This window comes from Tiliqua scincoides, chromosome 5, assembly GCF_035046505.1.
Source record: "Tiliqua scincoides isolate rTilSci1 chromosome 5, rTilSci1.hap2, whole genome shotgun sequence".
In the NCBI taxonomy this organism is placed as follows: domain Eukaryota; kingdom Metazoa; phylum Chordata; class Lepidosauria; order Squamata; family Scincidae; genus Tiliqua; species Tiliqua scincoides.
The window spans coordinates 41,389,041-41,397,528 of NC_089825.1; the positions used below are offsets into that span (position 1 = coordinate 41,389,041).

Here is an 8,488-nt window from a genome sequence, read left to right on the forward strand (position 1 = left end):
CCCCTGATCTAGAGGTTCTGTGTGGGGGCTGGCTGCAAACCTCATATCTGAGTATTTTACTGTATATCTTTGGAGGTGTGGCTCTAGAGAGTAGGAAAGGGGAAAGGTGTCACTTTCCCATTTCCTGATCTTAAAACATCCCTTAAAACAGTGGTATTCAACCTTTTATGTGCCACGACCCCAACAAGCAAGCAAGCAAGCAAACAAATATAAGATGAGACTTGGGACCCACCGGTGATCTGTTCCCCTTCCGGGACCCTAGCCTCCCATCCATACCCCCATTGCTGCCCACTCCTGTCCCTATTACACCCTCCCAGCACTGTTCACTGTAACAAAATATTCTTATAAGAGAGTGCAAAAAGGTTACCACGAAGCCTGGCACTAGTGAAAACTTTTAGCACAATTGCTCAGCAGCTGCGCAGGACTGGAATTGCCTGGTATCTGAAGGGGTATACCAGATGCCTTCTCCTTTACCTGGTGGAGCTCTTGTCCAGTGGTCTTCAATCTTTTTCATTCCTGTAAGTTGCTGCAGCCCCACATCTGTGGCTTCGTGACCCCATTGGAGTCCCGACTCCAAGATTGAAGAATCCTGCCTTAAAACAACAGCAGGAAGGAGAGTTGTTTTTTTTAAGCTTACAGCTTATATTATGGCATACATCCAACAAGATAATTACTATAAATTATAAGGGGCTTGAGCAAGCCAATTCCCTATCTCCCTCTGCCATCCATTTTCCTTCCCTTTTCTTCAAAATCACCACCACTATGGACAGCCTGGTCCAGCATTTCACAGAACCTTGATGCTCCAACTACCATTTGGGATTTTTATTTTTGCATGTTTAAATCTTTGTATTTCAGTTATAGACCTATATACTTCTGATACAGGGAATCTCTTGAGTGTGTAGAAACTTCTACTGTATTTGAGGGTGACCCCATTTCGCTTTCAAAATGAGAGGCACTCAGCCGCCTTACTTCCCTGTTAGATGGTACAATTGCAACCCTCTGTCTCAATCATCAGTGTGCAGAAAAATCAATAGACGTGACTCCACACATTAGCCTGTTTAGTCATACAGTTCTCGTCAGCTTCTTCTCAGTGCTTTTCCTCCAACACTTTGGAAAAGGAGTCTCCTTGTGGCAAAACAAGTCAAGGGGGAACTTTAAACTTGTTCCGCTTGACATTGCTCTTTGCATATGTGCTATGCCCAAGAAGTGTTATACCTTTTCACCTTTACAAAGCTGGGCGTGAAACATGAACCCATTATGTGTTTCCTGGCTGGCAGGAATTCAGCAATAAAAAAACCACTAGCAGCATCTACGTTCCAGCAGGAGTCTTGTGTTCATCTCTTTGTAATTTTTGTGATTATCAATTTTTACAAATTGATACTTCAGGAAAGAATGAAACTCCTATCTGTGCTCTTACTAAAGTATGAGTAGACACTAGATTATGTAAATAGTTGACCCTGCAACTACTGAATTCTTGATCCTGAAAAGCATGTGAAAAACAGTCACCTCTGTGCTTGCTAGATCTGTTTTCTAAAATTTTACATTTTCCCAATGTGGTCTGACAACCGTTATTGAATCACAATGAAGACTTCATAAAGTTTTACCAATGGCTTTGAGGAGCAGCTATTCTGACCAATGCTCCTCTGATGTCATTAGAATTGGCAATTCCCTAACTCTAGCACAGGGGTCTCCAAACTTTTTGGCCAGAGGGCCACATCAAATATCTGGCATGGTATGGAGGGCCGGGAAAAAAAATTAAATATAAAGTTTAAATAAATAAACTAGAGATGGAACATAGATGAGTGAATAAATGAATGAATGGGCTCATTCATTCAACCTCTCTGGCCCTCAGAAGACCCTCCAGACACAATCAGAGCACAGTTCTGGTCATGTTCAGTTGAGTGGACCAGAGGCTTTCAGGGGACAAGAGTTTGGCCGTGGGCCGGAAAGAGGCTTGCTGCGGGCCGTATCTGGCCCCCGGGCCGGGGTTTGGAAACCCCTGCTCTAGCATAACAGAAAATTTTGATAACTACGTAACGAATCTCAGGTCAGTTGTATTCCTAGTAATTTATTGCCTTGTTATCTTTCTCCCTTAAAGAGATAAATGGATCTCTCTCTCTCTCTCTCTCTCTCTCTCTCTCTCTCTCTCTTTCTCTTCCTTCCTTCCTTCCCCCTTCTCTGTAAAGCATCACGTGCATAGATGGTGCAATAATAATAGTCATAATAATAATATATATGGTAAGGAAAAGTTGCAATTAGAATATTCAACATTTTACAAGGCAGAAAGTTCTTTCAACAGTGACGTATTGGTGCTTTGAAATGGCAGTTGTCACATACATTGTGCCTTGGCATACAAGGATTACATAATTAGCTCAAAATGCCAGCACAAATGTTGGGAAAAGGAGTAATTATCATTCATTCTTTTAACATCATTAATGTGGAAACCTGGAAAACAGAACCTTTATATGTGGCTAGTGAGCTTAGTTCATTTTCAAGCATGGACACTGGTATAATTCCAGGGAAACTGGTATAATTTGGGGAAGTATTTTTGAAATCAACTGCAAGCTTATTCCTATGAACAAAATACACATATGAAGAATGTGCAGTTTGTACAAATAACTTGGGCTTCTTTGTTTGGGTTTCCAGTGATGTGTTAGAGCCCAATCTTGAGCTCTGCATGCCGGCATACTGCTGACGTGCACTGTCGCAAACGTGCCATAAAGCACATTTTGTGGGGCTTAGCACCGCATGGCCTGGCACGGAACTCTTTGATTCTGCCGCAGCTCCAGAGCTACAGAATCGACTAGCCCCTTAGCGGGGCTACTTTCTGAAAGTAGCCCCTTTCCTTACCCAGGGAAGGGGCTTCCCCCAAGGAGCTGTTGGTAGCTGCCCACTTGCACTTAGGATGCTGCAGCAGCCATTTTCAGTGCCACGGCAGCTCCGTGCTCCGTGCAGCTCAGGTTTGGGCTTCCCATTGCTTGCAGCAAGATCAATCAAGAGTCTTTTAGCACTTAAAGATGAACTAATTTATTACAGGAGAAGCTTTCATGGATCTGCTGCATCAGATGCAAGGCACAGTCTTTTTTTAAAAGTGTATCAGATGCATCCTTGTTATACACAAGCAGAGACTGGAAATGGAAAAGCATTAGATATTCATTTGTAAGCATTCTGAATAGGAGAGAAGAAAAAAAAAACATTTCTTGTATTACTATTCTATTGTTCCTTCAAGGAAGTCAGAACTGTGAACATGATTTCCCCTCCAATATTAACCTCACAACAACATTGTGAGATAGAGGTTGGCCCAAGGTTATCCAGTTATTGTCATGGTCTCTGAGTGGCGATTTGAACTGAAGTCTCCCCATTTTTAATCCACTACTCTAATCATGACACCCCAGTGTCTCTGCAAACAGGTAGACCTCCTAAAATCTATTCAAGTAGGCAGGCATGTGCTTTTAACATAAGCAGCAGCTTATACATTTATGAGCTGGGATATTAAATGTCAGATGTGCAAAATGCGCCTTTGCAGTTCAGACAAACTCAAGGAGCAAATCCTTTCATTCTATGGGTTTTTCTTTTTTCGTCGAAATCCAGAATATTCTTTGATCTGTCACGATAGACAACTGATGACATAAAAGCATACCTATTAATCTGCTTTCTTATGGAAAAAAAAATCAAGCTCTTTTCCCAACACTATCAGTTGTTTACGGCTCTAACAATGGGGAGATTTGAAACCAGCACAAGCATGCTAAAAGAGCCGCACTGCTGTAGATTAATGTATTTGTAACAGATTCATTTCTACCCGTACTGTATGATGTCTTCCCTTCCCTCCACCCAACCCCCCCAAAAACAATGCAGATAAAAGTGGAAAGATTACAGTTTGTTTTAAAGTGGTTAAAAGCGATAAGGATATTTCTTCTTTGCAATAGATGAAAACACCTAAGACAAAGAGCTTGAAAAAACAATCAAGGGACTCTTTCACAGCAGATTGGATGACCTACTGTAAAGAATAAATAGCCTTTACGTACAGGTATCACTTTGTTGGAGATATTTGCAATTATTTCCCCAGGACAAATGTAACCATATACACGGTGCTAACACCAGGTTTAGTAGACAAAAAGTCTTCTGGCACCTTGGAGTCTAACTAGTTTATTGTGCCAAGAAACCCCTTCCTGCTTCATCAGATGGATGAAATACTATCTATTAGGATACAATACCTTATGAAAAAGTGTATTATAGCAACACAGGATGGTGTTACCCAGTCTCAACATAAGCCAGTTGACAGTATTTCCTGTAACAGCTGTGATCAATTCTACTGCTTGTATGTCCACTGTATAATACAGGACAAAAAGAAGTTTGCATCAATGGACGTAACTCAGGCCATAATGAATGCATAGAGTTATCATTTGGTCCTTTGAGAAGAAATACTCGGTGGCCATACACAATTTCCATTGTATGGATTGAATTATTTTTCTTTTCTTTTTCTTTTTCTGGGAGCTATAAGCTGGTTACTCCTGCAGTGCTGGAGATCTGGATCAGATAGTACATTACCAGATGTCCTTTTCTTTGAAACAGGTTTACCGTATTGCATTTTCAATTATCTTTTTTTTTACAGTTTTGGTTGGTTCTAATAAAGAAAAACAAAGCAAAACAAAACCTAGTAAAGGTATTACTGGATTATGTCTTTAGGCTTTTTAAAATAGTAAATGGGCAGCCCAATCCTGAGCTGCCCGGGGCGCCCAGACTTGGTTGCACCGAGAATGGCTGCCGCAGGATCCTGCACGCTCCGGGCTACCGCGGAAAGCACCTCGGGAGAAGGAGACTTTTATCCCCTTCTCCCGGGTAAGGTAAGCAGCCCTGCAATGGGCCTACTGACTTTACTGCCGACCAAAAGGTCGGCGGTAAAGTAAAGGCGTTTGTGTAGGGTGTTGAGCCCTCCATGAACACCTTGGATCCTGAGAAGCAGAGCTCCACAGACCCACCTCCCTCCCTCCCCTGGCATGCCTCCCGCCCGCCCCCTCCCCATGTCACACCTCTGCGTCACGCCTCCCCATGCCCTCTCTCCACCCCCAGCTGGCCTCCCCCCTCTCTGGAACGCCTTCTCCCTGCCCCTCTCCCTGCCCCCACTTACCGTGGTGCGGCTTGGCAGTCCATGAGACTGCCGAGCTGTCGAGGCTGGGCGACCGCCCGGAGCTAGCCCAGCACCAGCCGGCGCTTACAGCACCTTTGCGACAGTCTGTGGCAGCACAGAGCCGCACCACAGAGCCCAGGATTGGGCTCTCACAAGGTTGTCTAGATTTTTTTTGTTTTGTTTTTTGATATTTTTGTTTTGTTTTTTGGTTTGCACAATCAGCCCTCAAGTAGAGGGATTTGATAATTGGAGGAAAAAGCTAATCTAACTCCAGAAGATGAGACTTTACTTTTGGGGGGAGGGAGGTTAACTTAGCTCCAATCACTAAGCAATTCTCCTAATTTGGCTTCTATCAACTCTCTCTCTAGTCATCACATGACTAGTGCAATAGGCAAAACTGATATCTAGCTTTACTAACATTTAAACTACCTGTTTTGTTTTTTTTTGATCAATGCACAACAGGATTGTGGGCTTCAATTAGTGATGGGGATGAAACTGGTTAACTGTCGGGGATGTGCCGATCCACCCTGGAGAGACTTGAGTTGAGTTCTGAGTCCCTATCCCCTTTGACTAGACTTGTGCACAGGATTTAATGGGTGCCTTTGGGATTCAACCAGAGCCTTTTTAGGACTCTCTTTCACTCAAGTTCAAGTCTTTTTGATAAATGAGTCAGGTGCGACTCCACAGGAAAACGGAGCTGCAGGTGGTGTGTCGGAGTTCTTATTTAACACTCCCCTGATGTCCCCATTCCATCTATAAGCACGAGTCTAGGAAACACCAAACATGTTTGGCGACTCAAGTTCGAATCAAGTCGCCCATCCCTGTTTTTTATACTTTATATTTTTAAAAATACCAAATAGTCATCACTGATCCTTTTTCATCTCCAAAGCCTGGACTGCAACCTGAGCTCGTGTCCAGCACCTAGTGAGGATAATCAGCATGGGTCTACTTAAATCCTCATGTATATCTTTTTAGGACAATTATTAATTGCAGATTTTGGAAACTATACACCATGCCCAACCACCCTTTTTTTTTTGCTCAACTTAATGTTCTTGATTTGCTTAATGTTGAGAAGTCACAAAAACTTGCTTAAGATTTGTGCCTTTTTGGCTGGTCTTTCCTCATAAGGGTACTACTTGACTATGGGATTTTTCCTCCTTATTAGAAGATAATAGTTCCGTAGTGCAACATGGGTACCCTTTATTTTCAGAGCACACCAATTGTGCAGAAGTTCTTTATCTTTGAAATGTTGACTTGGAACACCAAGCCCAGGAGAAATTGACTAGCACCTGCCTGCTAAACAGCGCAATCCAGTTCATGTCTACTCATAAGTAAGTGCCACTGTGTTCAATGAGGCTTACTTCCAGGAAAGTGTGTATAGGATTGCAGCCTAAAATCACTCAACTTGTATAGAGCTTGGGGGACAGACTGGAAAAGGTTTCATGCGTATGTTGGTGTCATGACTAACTAGATTCCCTGAAGAATGTACGAGAACCTCGTAGAACCTCAGAAGAGGTCAGAGAAAGCCCTCCTGTTGCGTTCTTCAACCTTTTCCCTGGGCGCACAAGGCCTTAATTCCACTGCAAGCCTCACTGATTTATTGATAAAATCTGCAGCGCTGCAGGATAAAAAAAGAAAAGCATCCACAGCAACAAGTTTGATTTATATAAAACTGTATTAAATGTGCCAGAGACAAAGTGGGTAAGGTAGTACTGTTTATTGAACCAACTTCTGTTGGAGAAGTTTCACAAGATTTCAGCTTTCAAAAACTAGAAGGCTGGAGATCAATCTGATCTAGCACAGCCAAGACTTATTTTTTGGAATCATGCCCTTAACTCAGGTTTAAATTGTATAATCAGATATTACCCTTCTGAAGTCCAAATGCACTGTTTGTACAACTGAAGATACATACCTGGAACATGAGAAGGGGGGGAGTGGGATCTTGCCAAGATGTCTTTGATGTGTACATTTGTGTATCTTTAACATACATACAGTGCATGCATATGCTTCTTGTGGACAGTGCATTTTGCAAGGTACATTACATTAACAATAAGTCTACAAATGAACATTTCCCACACATGTAAGCACACTATAGATGGATAAAGGAAAATGTATACAGCCAGAGCTTGCTGCAATGATCTCACAACCTCCTACACAAGTACCTGTTATGCATATTCTGTCATATGAACAATGCATATGTTCATTGTTCATTATGTTATATGTTCATTATATGCATAATCCCCAAAGTACCCAGGGATATACACTTGTGGAGTAATAATCCCAGCAATTTGTGGTTGCTCAACAGGGGTGGAATCAGCAATTGGCAATGTTGGGCACTGGTCGGTGGCCCATAATAACCATCAATCTGGCTAGATTAACCACTGAACTCTCAATACCAGTGGCAGTGTTTACTGGGCCATTGGGGGAAAGGCAGTGGGTGCCATCTTGGGTCCAGTTCATGTCTTTGATCCAGGGTTCCCAGAAACCTTGAGGCAGCCCTGATGCTGCAGAGGGGTCTACAATAGTGGAACTGTCTTCTGCTGTCATAAAATGACTTCCGACAATGCATAGAGTGCGCTGCTAGTGGCCATTTTCTGAGTCTTGTCGCAAGTGCTGGAGGAGTGCTGATGTAGCCCTTGGTCCCTACTGGTGCTGGTAAATCAGCAGGGATTATGGGGTGGATGGAACAGGGAGGAATTCAGGACCTCCTGGGGGGGAGGCAGGTTAGGGGCAGGTGGAGGCTGGGTATCACTAACAATGTTTCTACCAGTATGCTGTCCTCCGTTTCACCCACAACGTGCCTCCTTCTCTCTACTCAAACATGTGCCAACTAATGAGCCGGCACAGGTTTGAGTAGACCCATTGGAGTCCATGTGGGAGCAGAGTCGGACACATTCCCTGCATGGTCTCCAACTATCCTCAGGTTGCGGTAGAGCCTGTGCTGACATTTAGGAGGATTGGGCTGTAAGATTAGGTAGACTGGCAACCTCCAGTCTCGAAAGACTATGGAATAAGCCTACAGCACCCAGTATTCCCAGGCGGTCTCCCATCCAAGTACTAACCAGGCCTGACCCTGCTTAGCTTCTGAGATCAGACGAGATCGGGCATGTGCAAGGTAACAGTTGCTGCTGTAAGATTAGTTCATTTGTGAATAACACCAGTTACCATGATTTTGTATGCAATTATTAATATTTGTCTCTATCCTGTATCATTGCACATTTTACTTTATGTGTGTTGGCATCCTTCAGTCTCGGAAGACTATGGTGTCATGCTCTGATGGTGGTTCTGGAACAGAGTGTCCTCTCCAGTGTGCGAAGCCTGGGTAAAGTAGGTATGGAGGATAGGCTGTTACCCATGCAG

At 43.2% G+C, this 8,488-nt stretch overlaps 1 pseudogene; it reads right to left on the reverse strand.

The window, feature by feature from the left end:
- Positions 1 to 8,141: 8,141 nt before the first annotated feature.
- Positions 8,142 to 8,264, reverse strand: LOC136655108 (5S ribosomal RNA; annotated as a pseudogene).
- Positions 8,265 to 8,488: the final 224 nt, after the last annotated feature.